This window comes from Capricornis sumatraensis, chromosome 2 (genome assembly GCF_032405125.1).
Source record: "Capricornis sumatraensis isolate serow.1 chromosome 2, serow.2, whole genome shotgun sequence".
NCBI lineage: Eukaryota > Metazoa > Chordata > Mammalia > Artiodactyla > Bovidae > Capricornis > Capricornis sumatraensis.
The window spans coordinates 124,316,486-124,339,362 of NC_091070.1; the positions used below are offsets into that span (position 1 = coordinate 124,316,486).

The following is a 22,877-nucleotide window of genomic DNA, read 5'->3' on the forward strand; positions in this document are numbered from 1 at the left end:
TCATGATCTGAGCCACAGTCAGCTCCTGGTCTTGTTTTTGTTGACTGTATACAGCTTCTCCATCTTTGGCTGCAGAGAATATAATCAATCTGATTTCGGTGTTGACCATCTGGTGATGTCCATGTGTAGAGTCTTCTCTTGTGTTGTTGGAAGAGGGTGTTTGCTATGACCAGTGCATTTTCTTGGCAAAATTCTATTAGTCTTTGCCCTGCTTCATTCTGCATTCCAAGGACAAATTTGCCTGTTACTCCAGGTGTTTCTTGACTCCCTACTTTTCATTCCAGTCCCCTATAATGAAAAGGACATCTTTTTTGGGTGTTAGTTCTAAAAGGTCTTGTAGGTCTTCATAGAACCGTTCAACTTCAGCTTCTTCAGCATTACTGGTTGGGGCATAGACTTGGATAACTGTGATATTGAATGGTTTGCCTTGGAGACGAACAGTGAATCAAGGCAAATTGGAAGTGGTCAAACAAGAGACGGCAAGAGTGAACGTCGACATTCTAGGAATCAGCGAACTAAAATGGACTGGAATGGGTGAATTTAACTCAGATGACCATTATATCTACTACTGCAGGCAGGAATCCCTCAGAAGAAATGGAGTAGCCATCATGGTCAACAAAAGAGTCTGAAATGCAGTACTTGGTTGCAATCTCAAAGTAACTATAGTCCAATAAAAATTAATTTTAAAAATCTAGTGTGGAAAGTGAGGCAGGCATTCATCATATCATAATACAAATCAAATTGTGTAAGTGCTATGATAAAGGTACAAAGAGGACACAAATGAGTGACTGATTAATTAAATCTGATTAGAGAAAGTTTCATGAAAAAGGTAGTACCTGAGTAGGGTCCTGAAGGATGCTAGTAATAAAAATCTTTGTCATATATTAGGATTACAAAAGGCAGTATTTTTACTTAAAAAATCTAAAGTTTCACTGGTAGAAGGAGAAACGTCCCCAGTCTCCTCTGAATGACTGCCTAGTGAAAGTCGCTCACTTGTGTCTGACTCTTTGCAACCCCGTGGACTATACATGGGATTATATATACAGGGACTAGTCCATGGAATTCTCCAGGCCAGAATACTGGAGTGGGTAGCCTTTCCCTTCTCCAGGGGCTCTTCGCAACTCACGGATTGAACCCAAGGCTCCCACATTGCAGGCGGATTCTTTACCAGCTGAGCCATAAAGGAAGCTCAGGAATGACTGCCTAGGGTCCCACTCATTTGGAAGAGCTGTGCAGTGGTGCTGACATCGCTGGCTAAGGCAGACCTGGGCTCTGATCAGCCCCGTCAATTCCCAGCCTTAGTGATGCTGACAAGTTACTTAAACTGTGTGCTTTAATTTCCTCATTTGTAGACTAAGGTTAATGATAATGTGACTACCTAATAGGGTAATGGTGAGAACAAAATGAAATAACACATGAAAAGTGTATAATTCATCGTACAGCACATTTTAAGCATTCAATAAATCATAGCTGTTCTTTTATTAATGTTTGCATACCAGGCAGGATTCCAACCCTGTATAGAAGTTGTGAATTTTAGTTTCAGTTCTTACTCCAAACTGGTCTCTAGGGCTAAGCCAGTGACCCAGATTTTCCACTTCTCAGCTCTCTGATTCATGAGACCAAGACACTGGGAAAGAAGTTGAAAGACCTGGTTCCCTCACTTCCTGGTTGGAGTTCTAGGGACAAAAGTGTTTATTTCCTCTCTCTTATATTCCTCCCTTTATCTCAAACCTTCTTCCCTTGTCTTGAGGACTCCGTGTATGTGTGTGTGTGTGTGTGTGTTTATTCACACTTCACTAGTTAGCCTTGTCTGTCAGCTGTAACAAAAACCTCAAGGAAAGAAAGTATGACCAAGCCTTTGGACAGCTGGTGGTAATTTAATTATGCAATCCCCCTTATCCTTTCAACACCCACTATTTATGTGTATCCAATGTTGGAGGAGGGGGAATCATGCAAGAAATGTGGTACATAAATTTCTAGGAAAAAGGGGGTTGGAACACTGAAGAAAGGCTTGTACAAATTAACTGGATACTTTGCTTTGCTTTGAATGTAGACATTGGGCCTTAAAAATGGAAGGGACTAATGTGAGAGTTAATAAATTTCTGGAACCAGAAACAACAGAGGAATAAATTAAACAAAGAGTTTTCAAGGCATTCACGACAACTGCACCATCACTAAAACCTGATCATTTACCAGGATGGGACGAGTAGCTGCAGTCCAAGGCCTAGGAGCATGTATCAGGCAACCTAGGCTGCTTAAAAATCCATGGAGGTTATAACTAAAGGCAGTGATGATTCTGGTTTAGAGCTCAGGTTGGATTCTGAATTAGAAAGCATATTGCTAAGGACAAGGCAGCCAAACAGCTATGGTCCCTGTCTTTGTTTCTTGTATCATGCCATCTACTAGCTTGTCCCCACTGACCAAGGTGCATTTCTCTGGCTTTAAAATTCTGGCAGACACTAACAATCCCATAACATATATAACAAACATATATGTTATGTTACACACACATATATATATTTTTTCACATACGTGTATACATATTTACCTACAACATGAATCAGCTTTTAAAACTTTCTATTTTGAGAAAATTTTAAAAAATTTCAAACCTATGCCATTTCAGTCATGTGCAACTCTTTGCAACCCTATGGACTGTAGCCTGCTCCTCATCCATGGGATTCTTCAGGCAAGAACACTGGAGTGGGTTGCCATGTCTCCTCCAGGGGATGTTGACAGTCTAGGAATCAAACCCATGTCTCCTGGGTCTCTCAGATTGCAGGCGGACTCTTTACCCACTGAGCCACCTGGGAAGCCTATGTTTCATGTTGGTACTACAACCAAGTATTAGTGTTAGCAGCTCAGTCATGTCCAACTCTTTGCAACCCTATGGACCATAGCCTGCCAGGCTCCTCTATCCATGGAATTCTCCAGGCAAGAATACTGGAGTGGGGAGCCATTCCCTTCTCCAGGGGACAAATTCTCTACTGTCTGAACCACCAAGGAAGCCCTGTTATGTTTCATATATATGTATATATACATTTTCATATATGTGTATAAATATTTATCTACAACATGAATCAGTTTTTAAAATTTTCCATTTTGAGAAAATTTTTTAAAAATTTAAACATATGGCAAAGTTGCAAAAACAGTACAATGAAGTGATACAAATCCTTCACTGGATTCACCAATTGTTAACATTTTACCACATTTGTTTTTCTCTCTCTCCCCCGTAACACAGTTACTGATGAGACATATGAAAGATGCAGACTCTTTGCCCCTAAATATTTCAGTGTGTATCTCTTATTGCTGCTGTTTAGTTGCTCAGTCCTGTTCCACCTCTGCGACCCCATGGACTGTAGCCCACCAGGCCCCTCTGTCCATGGGATTTCCCAGGCAAGAATACTGGAGTAGGTTGCCATTTCCATTTCCAGGGGATCTTCTTGACCCAGGCATTGAATCTGCGTCTCCTGCTTGACAGGCGGATTCTTTTGCCACTGAGCCACCTGGGAAGTCATGTATATCCTAAGAATAACTAAACTTATTATTGCTGTTACTATGTAAAAGAATATTCCACCTCTCCCAGGTCAACTTTTGTCACTATTAAACAGAATCTGATCGACATATTTGCCTTGAGTTACGTAATTAAAATCAGGAGCTCTCCCTGATAGCTATTTGGTTCAAATTTGCACAACCAAGAGGACTCATCAAAACATCACTCCCAGGACAAAGGCGAAATATACAACAAAGACAAATTTCCTCTTTTACACTTAGAACCACAGAAGTCAATTTCTTGGCAGTTTAGACCAGCTGTTCGTCCTTTCTTCCAGCTGGCAAGGGTTCAAAAATATTGAGATAAAGCCTCAGAAAGCCTCATACAATCAAGAAAAAAATTTTAATGAGAAAAATCCCTCATTTGCGTATGCACTTTTGTTTTAATTTTCACCTTAGCATTTAAGAAGCCAACATACTGAACTGTGGAGTTCAACATCAAACATCTGGCAAACCTAGACGTAAAATGAGCATACCTCCACAGTCCTTCATCCTTACAAAGTTCAAATGAGTAGAGTGGCTATAAAAGTTAATCCCATTCTAGGAAATTAAAGCAAAACTAAACAAGTGGGACCCACTTAAACCCATAAGCTTTTGCACAGCAAAGGAAACAATAAAAATGAAAAGACAACCCACAGACTGGGAGAAAATATTTGCAAACGATGTGACTGACAAGGGATTAGTCTCCACAATTTTCAAACAGCTCATGACACTTAACAGCATCAAAACAAACAACTCAATCAAAAAATGGGCAGAAGATCAAGATAGACATTGCTCCAAAGAAGACATACAGATGACCATTAGGCACATGAAAACATGCTCAACAAAACAAATTATTAGCGAAATGTCAATTAAAACTACAACGAGATATCACACCTGCCAAATGGCTATCATCCAAAAAATTCACAAATAATAAATGCTGGAGAGAGTGTGGAAAGAAGGGAACCCTCCTACACGGTTGGTGGGAATGTACATTGGTATGGGCATTATGGAGAAGAGTATGAAGGTTTCTTAAAAAAATTAAAATAGAGCTACCGTATGACTGTAGAATCCCATTCCTGGGCATATATCCAGAGAAAAGCATTATCTGAAAGGATCCATGTACCCCAATGTTCATTGCAGCATTGTTTACAATAACCAAGAAGCAATCTAAGTGTCTACTGACAGAGGAACGGATAGAGAAGATGCGGTGCATACAGACAGTGGAACAGTATTCAGTCGTTAGAAAGAATGCAATACAACCATTTTCTGCAACACGGATGGACCTAGACAGGGTCATACTGAGTGAAGTATGTCAGAGAGAAGAAATATCGCATGACATCCCTCATATGTGGACTCTAAAAAGAAATAATACAAGTGAACCTCCTTACAAAACAGAAACAGGTGCACAGATGTACAGAAGGAACTTATGGTTGGGGGTGTGAGGACTAGGGAAAGAGATAGTCTGGGCGTTTGGAACGGACATGCACACACTACTATATTTAAAATGGATGACCGACAAGGACCTACTGTACAGCATATGGAACTCTGCTCAGTGTTATGTGGCAGCCTGGATGGGAATGGATACACGTATATGTATAGCTGAGTCCCTTTGCTGTTCACCTGAAACTATCACAACAGTGTTTGTTAAATGGCTGTACCCCAGTACAAAATTTTTTTTAAGTTAATTGCATTCTAGATTACATCAGTTTAGTAAAACAAGAAGCACACTCAATACTAACCACTATTATTCCTTTCAATGAAAATAATTTTTAAATAACAAAAGTATTTCCCATTTTTTAGGCTAGGTCTGTGATATACCAATAGGTACAGAAATACTGTGTGTTAGTCACTCAGTTGTGTCTGAGTCTTTGTGACCCCATGGACTGTAGCCCACTCCTGTCCATGGCAAGAATACTGGAGTAGGCAGCCATTCTTTTCACCAGAGGACCTTCCCAACCCAGGGATTGAACCTGGGTCTCCTACATTGCAGGCATATCCTTTACTATCTGAGCCCCTAGGAGAGCAAAGATCACACAAAGTCCTTCTAGCTGGAAATGAACCAGTGACCTAAACTGCTGCTACTGCTGCTGCTAACTCGCTTCAGTCGTGTCCGACTCTGTGCGACCCAATGGACGGCAGCCCACCAGGCTCCCCCGTCCCTGGAATTTTCCAGGCAAGAGGATGGAGAATCTCTGGAGTGGGTTGCCATTTCCTTCTCCAGTTCATGAAAGTGAAAAGTGAAAGTGAAGTCGCTCAGTCGTGTCTGACTCTTCAAGACCCCATGGATTGCAGCCTACCAGGCTCCTCTGTCCATGGGATTTTCCAGGCAAGAATACTGGAGTGGGGTGCCATTGCCTTCTTTGGACCTAAATTGCTAGCTGATTCTAAATCGAAAGTTGTGATACAAAGAAAAGAATTATTGTATTCTCTATTTGTTAGCTTCATTGTGTTCTCAAGACTTAGGGGAAGGGAGAAATCAAGGCCAGAAGGTCCTGGTGCTCATGGACTGATTAACTGGTTTTATTTAAAACTGTGAAGGTTTTCAGGGCTGGACTTAAGGTGAGGCGAGGGGTACTCACCTGTGGTCCAAATTTTAAAAGATGACCAGAGCTCAGCAATCAGGACAAATGCAATATTTAAGGGCAATATTTTTAAAAAACAAAATTATCACAAAAAATCCGTAATGGATAGCAGCCATTCTGACTGGCATGAAATGGTACCTCATTGTGGTTTTGATTTGCATTTCTCTAATAATGAGTGATGTTGAGCCTATGTGAAACGAATCAGCAGTCCAGGTTCGATGCATGATACAGGATGCTCGGGATTGGTGCACTGGGATGACCCAGAGGGATGGGATGGGGAGGGAGGTGGGAGGGGGGTTCAGGATGGGGAACACGTGTACATCCGTGGCAGATTCATGTTAATGGGCAAAACCAATACAATATTGTAAAGTAATTAGCCTCCAATTAAAATAAATAAATTTATATTAAAAAATAAAATAAACTCAAAGCAAAAAGACAGATGAAAGCTAAGATAAAGATAAGAACGTAAATAAATGAAATTAAAAATAATAGAGAAGATCAATTTTAAAAAAACATAATGAATAAGATGTCAAAATCTGAAATAGAGACAGGATCTACTCCCGCATTTGCATGATCCTGGGAGTGAGCGCTTCACTTGCTTCCCTGTGGTTCATCCCAGATGGTGCGACAAGAGCTAAACTTATACTCTCTAGTGCTGTGTTCTGCTGACCCTGTTGGCAGTATCTCTCTGTGCATTAATGAACTGCCAGACATCGGGTGGGATCTCTAAGACACCACAGGGCAAAAGCGATTATATGAGCCAAGGCCAGCTCTTGCAACCACCTTGCCAAATAGTTTCAAGGCTCAATGGAATGTTTCTGGGTTTTATAGGGCATCAGGGAAACGGTAGAACAGATGAGAAAGGGAGATGGTGGAAGAGGGGAAAAAAGAACAGTTTACCTCATAAGTTGCTGCTAATGTAACCAGAATGGAATTTTAAAGAACCTATGCTTTTAGAAAACCTTGAGCCCCAGTCTCAGTCTGAGGTACCTGCCCACTCAACTCAGAAGCCAAACCTGCCTCACCTTTAGTGTTCCTGTCACATGAAGTGCTGTTGGCTCCGGAAATCAAAGTAGCCATGTGACATCCTCATAAAGGCTACCGTGAATTCCAGCTGCTTAGGACACTTCATCAAACTCTGGAAGATAGTGAAGGACAGGGAAGACCGGTGTTCTGCAATCCATTCGATTACAAAGACTCGGACACAACTTAGTGATTCAACAACTCCTTTGGCAAGAGCTGCTCACCCATGAGTACCAGACCTGACGGAGGGACAGTGCAAACCACCTACAGGTGCCCCCTGCTGGCAGAACCTATCTTACAGAATCAGCCTTACAATGTATTAATCCCTTGTAGGCCATTAGCTGGGACATAAAAGGTCCAGGTATTCAGTCACCAACATTCCCCTGTGTGTGATCTTACACCTGACCTGCTTCAAAATTTATGTTTCCTTCTAGGCCTTCTGTTGGCACCAGGCATGTGTATGTCCTTCATACAGCTTGCCTAGCTCTGAAACTTAGCCTGGAGAAATGAACTATTTGTCAGGTTCTCAACAGTCCCTTCACCTAGGGCCAGCCTCTGTGTCTGGTTTTCTTTTAGGGAAGGCAGAGACAGAGCCAGTCACTGCCAGCAATGTCTTCCAGGGGTGCTGGGAGAGCTGACTGTGTGAGCCAAGTCTGAGGTTTTTCTTGTTCTGAGGATACAGTCAAAAATCTTTAACATGACATACATAGCTTGGCCTAGTCTTCAGCCTCAACTCTGCACTTCGACACTCTACTCTGCCTCAGCTCTACACTTCTTGATTTTTGGGGGCTTCCTTTGTAACAGTCTCATTCCAGAAAGAAGGAAGGGAAGGTATAAACCCTGTTGTTCCTCTAATTTCCAGGAGTTCAGGTAACAGATGCAGATTGTGGTAGGCAATCTCCAACAGGGCCCCCAATAACTCTTGGTAATCACACTCTTGGTATTAGAAAGAGATTTCTTATAAATGTTTGGCTCACATTATTACAGAGGCTGAGAAATCCCAGTATCTGCTGTCTGGAAGCTGGAAACCCAAGAAATCTGATGGCGGTGTTGTGTGAGCTAGCAGGCCCACTGTCTAAGTCCCAGTCCTTGGGACTCTGCTGGATGGGATGGTGCCCACCCACATTGTGGGGGAGGAAATCTGCTTTACTCAGTCTACTGATTTCAAAGACCGATTATATCCAAAAACACCCTTACAGACTCACCCAGAAATAATGTTTAGCCCAACATCTGGGCACCTTGTGATCCAGTCAAGTTGACACATAAAATTAACCATCACAGATCCTAAGTTTTGGAGTGGTTTTCTATGCATCAATACGTAACTGATACACATAGTCCTGAACCTTCCCTCAATCCTAGGTCATGCTGCAGAGTTAGAGATCCAGCCCTTTCATTCACAAAAGAGCTATCATTCTTCTTACAGTAAGGAAGGACAAAGAATTCAGAGCCCTTATTTAAGGCTATACAACTGGAAAGGAGATTTATGGTGAAAATGAAGGAAATGATAAGTAGTTCTTTTGTAGGATCATACAGTTTGTGTATTCTAGTCTATAGAATACACCGTCTAAGCAGACTCTTTTTCTTTTAGAAAATATGTGAAATTCATGGCAACTCTTCTTATTGAGACAACAATAAATCTGTACATTTTATGTTCAATATTTAGTTAGTGATTTCAAAGTCAAGATTTACACAGCAATGAGGCAAAAAGGTGTGGATTGGAATATTATGGAGACTAAAAGGATGACAAAATATGGTACTGCTTCTGTTTGTACACTGAGGTCACTTGTTCACGTTAGCACTTCTGTTACTGACTCTGCTTTCTCTGAGCAAATGTTGTATGATTGAATGTGGGTGTGCATGAGCACATACACAGTGGACAAAAGCCCCCCATTATGTAAACACATGTGCCCACTGCTCTGGGCAGTAAGCCCAGTTTGCTCTAAGTCTTTGTTATTTGCACAGTGTCCCAGATTCTCTTTTGAAATGTGCAGTTCACCCAATTTTATTAACCTGAATATGAAACTATCTGATGCTTTTTGATAGACTCTCGCTCATGTCTAGGTATACCCTTTTGTTGTAAACAGGTCATTCATTTCTCTGTGTTGACCTGCAGGCATTTTGCCATTTGAACTGAAAGCAAATCCTTGCAAGGTCAGATTTTAGTAATGCAGGTTATTATTTTAAAACAGATGACACTTCACACTTGTTATGCTAATTTGGAGATGGAACCATGTTTGTCTAAGCTCTACCAAAGGCTTTCTGTTGCTTTTGTTTGCTTTTTTTTTTAAGGAAAAGCAGATAGAGGATCATTAAAAGGGAAGAGATTTTAAAGCATACAAGATGAACAAAAAAAATTTAGCACCTGCCAATTGAGCACCACCACTACCATTTTATAACTGTGTGATCTTGTCAAAATATTTAACCTTTCTAAAAAAGAGCAGGGATAATAATAGCATCTTTCTCACAGAATTGTAGTGAGGATTAAATGAGATTATGCTTATATGTTGCTTAAGATATGCATGATGCTGATATATAGCCAGTACTCAACAAATATTATTAATAACAAAATTATACATGTAGCAATGATAACAATGATAATGCTGCTGCCATAGACATCAGTGATCAAACATCTAAATCACAGAACTCTGTTTGGAACCCATTTGAGATCCAGTGCAAACCCTATACTTATGAGGTTGCTCTGGCAAACAAGACTGAGAGGGCAAGTAACTAGAAGAGGTTGCAGTATCCTGAGACAACCATTTCCCTGCCTGCTACACCTTTCCACCAAGAACTGGTTAACATATGCAACCCTCTGGGAAGGGATTTTTTAATATTATACAAGGTCTTCTTTTCTTTATTTTCTTGGGCTCCAAAATCACTGCAGATGGTGACTGCAGCCATGAAATTAAAAGACGCTTGCTCCTTGGAAGAAAAGCTATGACAAACCTATACAACATATTAAAAAGCAGAGACATTACTTTGTCTAGTCAAAACTATGGTTTTCCCAGTAGTCATGTATGGATGTGAGAGTTGACTTTAAAGAAAGCTGAGCACCAAAGAATTGATGCTTTTGAACTGTGGTGTTGGAGAAGACGCTTGAGAGTCCCTTGGAATGCAAGGAGATCAAACCAGTCAATCCTAATGGAAATCAATCCTGAATATTTATGAAGCATCATGAAGGACTGATGCTGAAGCTGAAGCTCCAATACTCTGGCCACCTGCTGCAAAGAGCTGACTCATTAGAAAAGACTCGACTCATTAGAAAAGACCCTGATGCTGGGAAAGATTGAAGACAGGAGAAAGGGACAACAGAGGATGAGATGGTTGGATGACATAATCAACTCAATGGACATGAGTTTGAGCAAGCTCCAGGAGATGGTGATGGATAGGGGAGCCTGGCGTGCTGCAGTCCATGGGGTAGCAAAGAGTTGGACACGACTGAGCAACTGAACAACAAAGAGTCTTCTCCATGGGCATGACCACCATCTTTTTGTCCCCTCACATAACCACCACCACCCTCATGCTGATGGGGGATAAAACTTCAACTGAGGTTAAGCAAAAACCTCAACCAGAGGTTTCAAATACAGCTTAATACAGAGACTCCAATAAGGGATTTCCCTCCCCTCCTCTCAATTGTTTTCTGTGCTAGCTTCCTTCTGTGTCTGAAAAGTTTAGCAAGTTGTCTGCCAGCAGTCCCAGACCTACATTCTCCTTCAAGTTTCATCATGAGAAAGGCTGCCACTTTCAGGAGACTCCGGAAGAACCCTGTCTGGATTAACTTGAGTCAATGCCCGTCCCCAAACTAATTCCTGAGACTATGGAGAATAAATTACTCTTTTTTAAAAGCTGACATTAAACATTTTTTCTGTTTAAAGACAATTTTTAGAGCAATTTTAGATTTAAATGACTCTTTTTTGAAAGGCATGTAATACCTCACTTCTAAACTTCATTCTTTTCATCCAGTATACCAACAAATCCTGTTGGCTCTACTTCCAAAACATATTCTGAATCTGTTCACTTCTTATCAGCTCCACTGCTGCTGCCATGATTTAAATCACCATTTTCTTATATCTGTACCATTTACTAGAAGTTTTCAGAGTTCCCTTCCTGCTTCTACTGTTAGAACCACTCTTTCACTCCTAAAGTCTGTATTGCAGTAGCAGAGTGATATTTTAAAACATTTTCCAGATCATATAATGCTCCTGCTTCCTGGTTTCCCAATGTCCTTAGAATAAAATCAACTTCTTATTATGGCCTACAAGTCTCATGTACCTAACCCAGCCCACTTCATCTCCCTTATCTTCTTGCCATTCTCCTTTTTGTTTAACATGTTCCAGCTGCCCTGGTCTTCTTTGTGTTGCTCAAGCATAACAAGCATATTTCTACCTTATGAGTTTTACAATTGCAGTTCTCCCACTGTCTGCCTCTTGGAGCTTCTCCGGTGGCACAGTGGTAAAGAATCTGCCTGCCAAGTTCGATCCCTGGATAGGGGAGATCCTCTAGAGGAGGAAATGGTGACTCCAGTGTTCTGGCCTGAAAAATCTCAGGGACAGAGGAGCCTAGTGGGTTACGGTCCAGCGATCACAAAGAGTTGGATGCAACTAAACAACATCTGCCTCAGATCCTTTCTACAATGGCTTAATTTTATTTTTAAGTCTTATTATTATGAGAAATCACTTTATTTGTATATTTATTTACTTGTTTACTGTCTATCTCCTCACCAGTCCTGATACAGCTTCATTAAACTTAAGCTTGTGAGGGTAGAGCCTTTATCAGATAATCTTATTCTTCATTCTATTCTAGCATCTAGAATTATGCCTGACATTGAATATATAATTTTTCAAAAGATGAATGAACTAAATTTGGCTAAATTTAGTTTCTAAAAAGACAATACTAAAAGGGGAGACCTAGAGAATCAACAGAACAGTTGAAACTTAAAAAAAAAAAAAAAAAAAAACAGGTTCAGAAGGGACAGAAGTAGGGGAAGCAGTAAGAACCCAAGTATCAAGAAGAAACCAGTTGGCTCCAACCATTTTTTCCACTCTTGTCTTGCTCCATGAAGACACAATGTTAACGCAGAGAGTTAGGTTGTACCACTATGGGTATCATTACCCTCATCTATCTAGAAGAGGGCAGAATGTTCCATCAAAACTTTAATAAAGCAATAGCAAAGAAAAGATAATTCTCCAAAGGAAATGTAGGGTTACTGTCCAAATAAAGGAGGAGTGAATAAATGTCTCCCCATCAAAAAATTAAAAAGCCAAAAAAAAAAAAAAAGAAAGAAAGAAAAAGAGAAACAAATGTCTGCAATACTCCCCGCTGTGATATCTTGTCACCTAGGAGATATCAGCTTTACTCTCATGTAAACTGATGTATGCTTAAGAAATGCAAACAGATTTTAATATTAACCTAAATCAGATAAAAGCAGAAAGATACATCTGTTTGAACATCTGTTCAAAATCACACAACACACTCAAAAGATATACTCTTAAATGTTTTCTCTCTTTTATGCTTCAGAAAAATATAGTGGTCAGGAGACAGTTCTGTAAAGCATCTCCTTCTGGATGTCCCACATGAAAGCAATTCATTTCCCTGATACCTACTTTTCATACCTTATTATCCCTCAGTACATGACATTAGTAATCATTCCATAGTTGACCTAGAAATTTAAGAGTAATTCTTGTTTCCTTTCCCTTCTTCATTTCCCATACTTCATTGATTAACAAGTACCATCAATCCTACCTCAGAAATTCTCAAATTTATCCCTTCTTCACTGTTCCTACTGTCACTAAGTTCAGATCTCATAACCTCAAACGCTAAACCATTCATAACAGCCTCTTTTATCTGTTATCCCATCTTTTCAGTCAACCCACTTCACCTCACCTCCCATACAGCTGTCACACTTATAGTTCTAAAACAAAGATCTACGTACATCAATGTCCTGCTTTAAAACATTCCATAGCTCCACAGTGCTTAACAAAACCAAAAACCCAACCACCTTTTGTCTTGGTTGGAGTGACAGAACGCAATTTATTTTTTATTTGTTTAATTCAGTGGTTCTCTAAATTTGTTGTACATGAGTGCTTTTGCACATGAAGTTAGGACCTCAGTCTGAAAGAGTCTGATTTCTCTGGTCTAGAGTGGAGCCTGTACCTCAGTTTTTTTTTAAACCTCCCTAGGTAATTCAAATGTGTAGCCAGGGTTGAAAAATGCAATTTAAAATATAACTAGAAAGACAATTTTACTTCCAAACAGCATGAAGTAACAGTGCACATATTTATTACCACACAACTCTGATGGGAATAACTGAAAACCTGGACAAAATATATGAAAGAAAGATTTTCAGACACTAGATATTAGGCAACATAGTGATCCCGGAGAAAGGATAAACCAAAGAAGTGAAGCACACAATTGCCCTAGTTTACTTCTTAGAGAAAGTTTATCGTTGGTAATGACGAGAGGGAATCAAGGCAGAGCCTAGTCATCTCCCTGCTGCTGCTGCTAAGTCGCTTCAGTCATGTCCAACTCTGTGTGACCCCATAGACAGCAGCCCACGAGGCTCCCCCGTCCCTGGGACTCTCCAGGCAAGAACACTGGAGTGGGTTGCCATTTCCTTCTCCAATGCATAAAAGTGAAAGTGACAACGCTCATTCGTGTCCAACTCTTAGCGACCCCATGGACTGCAGCCTACCACGCTCCTCCATCCATGGGATTTTCCAGGCAAGAGTACTGGAGTAGGGTGCCATTGCCTTAAGTTGAAGTAAAACTAGGAATTTGGGAAGGCCAACATAGCAAATGTGGAATAGCCAAAATGGCCAAATGTGGAACAACCCAGATGTCCATCAGCAAATCAATGGATAAACAGAATATGATACATACATATAATGGTATAGTATTCAGCCTTAAAAAAGAACAGAATTCTGACACATGCTGCAACCACACAGATGAAACTTGAAGACATTATGCTAATAATTTTCCTTAGAAGTTCATCAAAGATTTAAGGAAGAAATAATGCCAATTCTACACAAACTCTCTCCCAAAAATTGAAGAAGAGGGACTACTTCCCAACTCATTTTATGAGGAAAAAATTATCCTTATATGAAATCCAGACAACGTGAAGAATACAAACCAACATCCCTCCTGAATATAGATGCAAAAATCCTTAACAAAATTTTAGCAGCTCTAATCCAACAATATAGAAAGGATAATATATCATGACTAAGTGGCATTTATTCCAGGATCTCAATGTTAATTTTAACATTCTTAAAAGAATCAATGTAATTTATCATATTAATCAAAAAGAAAAAAGAAAAATTATATAACATCTCATTCAGATGAAAAATCAAAAATCCATTCCTAGTGAAAACTCTCAGAAAATTATGAATGGAAGGAGACTTCCTCAATCTGATGAAAAGTACCTATGAAAAACTTATAGGTGACATTATACTTAATGGTAAAAGAATGAATGCCTTCTTCTTAAGATCAGGAACAAGGCAAAGTACGTTTGCTTTTACTATTTCAGTTCAACTTTGTGCTAGAGGTGCTAGCTAGTGCAATAAGGCAAAATAAATAAATATATAAAAGACATAGAGATTAGAAAGAAAGAAATGAACCTCTCTCTCTTCCCTCCCTTACTCTTCCTCTCTTTGTGTGGATGACATACTTCTTATGTATAAAATTCTACAGAATCTACAAAAAAAAAATCTACTATAACTAAACAATGCATTTAGCAAAGCTACAGGATTTAAGGTCAGTATACAAAAATCAATATAGGGCTTCCCTGATGGCTCAGTGGTAAGAATCTGCCTCTGCCTGCCAATGCAGGAGACACGGGTTTGATCCCTGGTCCAGGAAGATTCCACATGCCATGAAGCAACTGAGCCCATGGGCCACAACAACTGAACCGGGGCTCTAGAGCCCAGGAGCTGCAACCACTGAGCCCACACACCACAGCTGCTGCAGCCCAAGAGCCCCAGAGCCTGTGCTCTGCAACTGGAGAAGCCAACTCAGCGAGAAGCCTTCGTACCACAGCTAGAGAGCGGCCATTGCTCACCACAACCAGAGAAAAACCCCATGCAGCAGGGAAGATGCAGCACAGGCAAAAATGAATACCTAAATAAAATTATGAAAAATCAATATGAACCAGCAAAAACAATCATAAATCGAAATTTTAAAGACATTATCATTTATAAAAGAATACACACATGAAGAATTTAAGGATAAATGTCTTATAAGATGTGTAAATTCTATATATTAAAAACAAAAAACATTGCTGAGAGAAATTAAAGAAGAACTTAATGAGGGTTTCAGAGCCTCACTAATTATTGATGTTTTAGGCCATATAGTTCTTTACTGTTAGAACTGTTCTGTGCAATGTAGGATGTTAACCAGTACTCCTGACTTCTATTTTCTAAATGCCAGAATCACCTTTGCTGCAGTTAGGATAATAAAAAATGTGTCCAGATACTGTCAAATGTCCTTTATGAGGTATAACTGTCCCTGTTTGAGAACCACTGACCTAAATAAATGAAGGGATATACCACGTTATGGATCAGAAGACTCAATATTGTTAAAAATATCAGTTCAGTTCAGTTGCTCAGTCATGTCCGACTCTGCGACACCATGAATCGCAGCACGCCAGGCCTCCCTGTCCATCACCAATTCCCGGAGTTCACTCAGAGTTGCATCCATTGAGTCAGTGATGCCATCCAGCCATCTCATCCTCTGTTGTCCCCTTCTCCTCCTGCCCCTAATCCCTCCCAGCATCAAAGTCTTCTCCAATGAGTCAACTCTTTGCATGAGGTGGCCAAAGTACTTGAGTTTCAGCTTTAGCATCATTCCTTCCAAAGAAATCCCAGGGTTGATCTCCTTCAGAATGGACTGGTTGGATCTCCTTGCAGTCCAAGGGACTCTCAAGAGTCTTCTCCAACACCACAGTTCAAAAGCATCAGTTCTTCGGCACTCAGCCTTCTTCACAGTCCAACTCTCATACATGACCACAGGAAAAACCATAGCCTTGACTAGATGGACCTTAGTCGGCAAAGTAATGTCTCTGCTTTTGAATATGCTATCTAGGTTGGTCATAACTTTTCTTCCAAGGAGTAAGCGTCTTTTAATTTCATGACTGCAATCACCATCTGCAGTGATTTTGGAGCCCCCAAAAATAAAGTCTGACATTGTTAAAAAATATCAGTTCTCCCCAAATTAATATATAAACTTCAGTACAATCCCATTCAAATTCCCAGCAGACTTTTTATCTATATTGACAATTGGAATCTAAAATGTATATGGGAATGCAAAGAACCTAGAACAGCCAAATAATTTTGAATAAGAAGAATGAAATTGGAGAATTTGCACTACATTATTTCAAGACTTACAAAACTATAGTAATCAAGATATTAACAGTAGAGTATTGGCTCAAAGATAGACAAAAAGATCAATGGAATAGAATAGAAAAATCAGATATAGAGTCACATATACATGGAAAAAGTGGGAACAGTGACAGACTATTTTCTTGGGCTCCAAAATCACTGTGGACAATAACTATGGCCATGAAATTAAAAGACTTGCTTCTTGGAAGTAAAGCTATGACAAACCTAGACAGCATATTGAAAAGCAGACACATCACTTTGCCAACAAAGGTCCATCTAGTCAAAACTGTTTTTTCCAGTAGTCATACACAGGTGTAAGAGTTGGACCATAAATAAGGTTGAGCACTGAAGAATTGATGCTTTTGAACTGTGGTGCTGAAGAAGACTCTTGAGAGTCCTTTGAACAGCAAGGAGATCAAACCAGTCAATCCTAAGGGAAACCAACCCTGAGTATTCACTGGAAGAACTGATGCTGAAGCTGAAGCTCCAATACTTTGGCCACCTAATGCAAAGAGCTGACTCACTGGTAAAGACCCTGATGCTGGGAAAGATTGAGGGCAGGAGGAGAAGGGGTAACAGAGGATGAGATGGTTGGATGCCATCACTGACTCAATGGACATGAATTTGAGCAAACTCCAGGAGATAGTGAAGGACAGGGAAGCTTGGTGTGCTACAGTTCCTGGGGTCACAGAGTTGGACAGGACTTAATGACTAAACAACAAATATATGGTCAATTGATTTCAGTAAAACTATCAAGGCAATTTAATGGAGAAAGGATAGATTTCTTAACAAACAGTGCTGAAAGAACACTATATGCAAAAAATGAACCTTGATCAAAACCTTGTACTATATACAAAAGTTAACTCAAAATGGATCATAGACCTAAATGTAAAACATAAAACTATGCAACTTCTAAAAGAAAACATAGCAGAATATTTTGTGACCTTGGGTTAAGTAATGGTTTCTTAGGTATATTAATAACATTAAAAGCAAAATCTTTAAAGAAAAATGTGACAGTCTGGACTTAACTTTAGCAAAATTTTTTTAATTTCTGGCCTTCAAAAGACACTATTACTAAAATGAAAAGATGAACTGTAGATGGGGAGAAAATATTCACAATGTACATATATAATAAAACTTGTATTTAGAATAGAGAACTCAAATTTTACAATAAAAAAGCAAACAACTCCATTAAAATGGGCAAAAATTTCAACAAACACTTTGTAAAAATATACAGATAATACATAAAGCACATGAAAAGATGTTCAACATCGGTAGTCAATGGGAAATGCAGATGTAAGATACTATTTCACATTTACTAGAATGGCCATAATAAATAAGACAGTAATAAATGTTGGCAAGGATGTGGAGAAATAGGGACCTTCGTACATCTCTACTGGGAATGTAAAAGGTAAAATACCTTTGACACAGAATTTTGCAATTTCTTAAAAAGTTAAACATCTACCTACTGTTCTACTCCTAGAAATTCATCCAAGAGAAATGTAAGCATATGCACACACAAAGACTAGTACACAAATGTTCATAGCAGCTTCATTCATAACAGCCACTTTACAGGAAACAACCCCACAGTTAGTGAATCAATAAACTGTGGCATAGCCATACAATGGAATACTTCTCAGCAATGAAAGAAAATGAATGATTAATACCTACAACAGCATGGATAAATCTTAAAATAACTGTGAGTTAAGTAATAAGTGTGTGAAAGAAGCCAGGCAAAAACAAAGAATACATACTGTATGATCCCACTTATATAAATTTATAGAAAATGCAAACTATCATGTAGTGACAAAAGGATCAGTGGTTTCCTGTGTGTTAGTGGGGCAGGAGGCGACGAAGGTAGGGATTATAACAGGGCAGAAGAAAACTTTTTAGGATGATGGACATGTAATGCTTTCATAAATATGTACATACATATATATTTCACAAATATATACCTACATAAATATATATAAACTTTTCAAATTGTACATTTTAAATTTGCCCAGTTTTTTCTATGTCAATTATATCTCAATGGAGCAGTAAAAAAAAAAATAACAGAAAGAGAGATGGATAAAGAGACATAATGGCTGACATTTGATGTTCGAAACGCACTGATCCTTCTCTGACATCATCCCTCACCCTTAACTCTGACAGCTGTCTGCTGGTTCCAGGCTATCCACCTAGAATGTGCAATCTGCTAGGCTTCAAAAGTACACATTATAGAATATTAAGCATAGTTCCTTCGCTGTACAGCAGAAATTAACATGAGATTGTAAATCAACTACACTTCAATAAAATTTTTTAAAAGGGGGCAAAAACAAGCGCACATTGAAGCGCATTACCATCAGCTGGCAATTCACTTAATTCCTCTTTTTTAAATAGTTGTGTACTGCAAGAGGGTCACCTCTGAATTAAATCATCATAGAAAAGTTCTAGCACAGCATGGGTCTCACCTGAATAAGGCCTTTTTCCCAAGGCCATACATTCGCTTATATCCCTCTGCTAAAATTTACTTCCTACCCAACTCTGGCTTCCTTATCTTGCTACACTAGAAAAAGTTCATCGCACGCGCTTGCGCGTGCTTGTGTGTGTGTGTGTGTGTGTGTATGTGTGTGTATGAAGCCCTTGCTAAGCTAGAAAAAGTTCATCTCCTGTGTGTGTGTGTGCGCGCGTGCGTGTGTGTGTGTGAAGCCCTCTCTAATTCTCTGCCTCTTAGCACTGTATCCAGTTGCCATAAACAACATGGTTCATATTACCAGCTTATAGGGGCTTTAGCAACGTCTCCCAACCCCATTTTCCTATCCCCGGGATGACTTTTACCTAAGCAAAGTCACCTTGCCATTTGGAGTTTAAACTTGACAGTGAAGACAAACTGGTTCAGAGCAGAAATGTGCAGGCACTTGAAACAGACATAAAGAATCCCAAACCAAACAAACAATTACCTGAAAATATTAGCATGTCAGAGAAAAAAAGAAGGTCCACATGAGGAGAAAGGTTGATCCTTAACGACACTCACCATCCAGGGAAGAAAGAACCCATTTATATCCTCTGATACTCTGATCGAAGTTATTTTTCCTTAATTTAGAATTCACTGATTAATTCTCCTGATTCTAAATTTGGGTTTCCCAGGGGGCTCAGTGGTAAAGAATCCACCCGCCAATGCAGGAGAAACAGGAGACACAGGTTTGATTTCTGGGCCAGGAGGATTGCTTGGAGCAGGAAATGGCAACCCACTCCAGTATTCTTGCCTAAAAAGTCCCATGGACAGAGGAGCCTGGAGGGGCTATAGTCCATAGGGTTGCAAAGAGTCGGACACAACTGAGCACACACACACAACAGCAATTCTAAATCCAAGTTCCACAAACAACCTTTTAACTACAATTTGGTTTCCAAATGTGGCAAGTATGCCAAGAGAACTCACTGACATAAAAGAGTGGATCTAGTTCCCTAAGATGACTCCTCATTGTAAATTAGTAATATGCCATCCTGGCCATGTGAATTTAATAATCAGTCTGAGAAACAGACTCAACAACTAAAGCACAGTTTGTACAATAATGTCACCTTGCATGATCTCTTGGGACAGAGTCAGCTTTCCTTGGAGAGATCTTTGCATTTATTTATTTTTCCATAGTCCATCTTACTATTATAACACTTATTCCACACTGTAGTTACATAGGTAAGCAGAGTTTAGAATGATAGGTTCTTGACTACCTGAGGGTAGTTTGCATCCAATTTTGTGCTGATCTCCACCATCATTGCTTGATTTAAAAACACTGAATTAAAATGAGCTGCTTTCATATATACAATGGACTATTACTCAGCCATAAAAAGGAGTGCATTTGAGTTAGTTCTAAAGAGGGAGCTGAACCTAGAGCCTATTACACAGTGTGAAGTAAGTCAAAAAGAGAAAAACAAATATCATATACTCGGAAAAGGCAGTGGAAACCCACTCCAGTACTCTTGTCTGGAAAATCCCATGGATGGAGGAGCCTGGTGGGCTGTAGTCCATGGGGTCGCTAAGAGTCGGACACGACTGAGTGACTTCACTTTCACTTTTCACTTTCATACATTAGAGAAGGAAATGGCAACCCACTCCAGTGTTCTTGCCTGGAGAATCCCAGGGACAGGGGAGCCTGGTGGGCTCCCATCTGTGGGGTCGCACAGAGTCGGACATGACTGAAGCGACTTAGCAGCAGTAGCAGCAATGCTTATATATGGAATCTAGAAAGATGGTACCGATGAACCTATTTGTAGGTCAGCAATGGAGACACAGGCATAGAGAACAGACTTGCGGTCACAGTGAGGGAAGGAGAGTGTCGGATGAATTGAGACAGTAGCACTGAAACATATACATTACCATATGTAAAATTAGATAGCCAGTGGAAATTTGCTGCATGGCAGAGCTCAAATCACTTGCTCTGTGACAACCTAGAGGCGTGAAACGGGGTGGGGGTGGAAGGGAGTTCAAGAGGGAGGGAACATACATATATCTATGGCTGATTCATGTTGATGAATGGCAAAAACCAACAAAATGTTGTAAAGCAAAAATTAAAAATAAATTTAAATATTAAAAAATGAGCTGCTTTCTTACATTTTTAGTTGATCAAGAGTTAGAAAACTGGATACCAAAGATACTTTCTCCTAAGTGGAAGCCTCTAATACTCATAAACTTCTAGTACTAGAGCTAAGATAGGAATGTGAAAAGTATGTTGCACATTCCTGGAGATCTGATTTTTAAATAAGGTCACAGTAGCATCAACCTCAGTGAAGTTTCTGACTTCAGGGCATTCCTGAAATGTTTAAAAACATTTCAAGGCTCATCATCACATCAACTAAGATGAATGTAGAGATCTGTCAGATGAATAATTATTAAGGGAATAACAAAAGCATATCCATCTATTTTAACAATTAAGCCACAATATAGAGAACCTAATTCTAACCCAACAAATCTTTTTGTTACCAAAAACAGACAAATCACATGTTTATGATACAGAGTCATGACTCATTTAAAATTTTGCAATGACAATGCTTCTTTTGATGAAAAGTGTTCACCCTAGCATATATAAAATAGTGAAGAAGAATTTAAAATTTAAATATATTCAGATTAATTTTTTGTTTCAGGCTTTAAACAAGTTTCCAAAGTATTGCTGAAAATTATTCAACACACCATCGATAGAACATGTTTAAAAGGTAATTAAGTTTGGGCCAAAATTCCACTTTATAAAAAATCAAATAATGACTACTTCTTGCCTCTTTACATCTTTCAAGGCAGTAATTTATCCTGGATTTCTTCATAATTGTGATTCCTTTAAGCGCTGTTAACTGAATAGCCTGACTCAGTTTTCTCAAATAAACAATGAACAGTGTGATGAATAAACACAATCAAGTGTCTGAATAAATTGTTTCCTCGTTCACATAGTCTTGAACACAAAATACAGATTCTATTAATATGCAAATCTGTAACTAATACTCAAAAGACCCAAATTCTGATTTTATGCATAGGAAACAGGCCTACAGAAATGAATTTTTTTCAGATTCCCCCATTAGTTAATGGCGGCCTCCATGCTGAAATCAATATTGCCCTGTAGTTTGATTTATGAGTACTAGCTTCCCATTAAAGGATAAGCTAAAGATGCTCCAACAGGGAGAGATTTATTTCAAGAAGTCAGCAGCACGATCTGTCTCTTGTCCAAAAAATATATATATATATATATATGGCAGATTTTCATTCTGCTGCTGCTAAGAAAATTTGGGCTTGATGGGTGGGGTCTTCCAAGCCAGACCAACGGAAGTGACTGGGTTTATGTGGGGCTCGTCCTGCTAGGCATCATCCAGCCAGTCAACAGGCAGGGCCCCAGCTCTTCAGGAAAAGAGAGCCTAGGAGGAAGGAACCATCACTACCCCACCCTGCTGCCTGTATCTAAGATGGGGCGGAGAGGAGGAGGGGGCAGGAATAAGATAAGGCAGTGCTTTCAGCTGTACCCCCACATGCATTTCCTGGTCCTTTATCTTCTTTTAGCATCCTTAGTGCTTTCAACCTGGCATGGCCTTCTGAATCCTGTGTTCATCTCTTGTTTGACTTGACCCAGCAGGCACAGCCTTCAATCTCATCTCCGCCAACAGAGCCCCTGACTACACGTTAAGCGAAGACCTTAGGGGTAGAGACTGAGTTTCCTACGCTTTCGTCCAGGGCCAATCCAGCGCCACACCTGTATGTCCAGGCAACCCCCTACTGTCGTTCCCCCTCCGCCCCCGCCACCAGCCCCATCATCCCCCAGTCCCCAGTCGTGCCCTTCAACCTTCTCCAAACTAATGTCACTCTGTGTCAACCCCTCCGAAGCGCCCGGGTCTCCAGCCCTGATTCCCAGCC

General features: G+C 39.8%; 1 protein-coding gene across 7 annotated transcripts in view; it reads right to left on the bottom strand.

Moving 5' to 3' along the window:
* The window catches only part of PDE4DIP (phosphodiesterase 4D interacting protein), a 240,281-nt gene that overhangs the window by 217,091 nt on the left and 313 nt on the right, over positions 1-22,877 (bottom strand). The gene's annotated exons all lie outside the window — the stretch shown is intronic.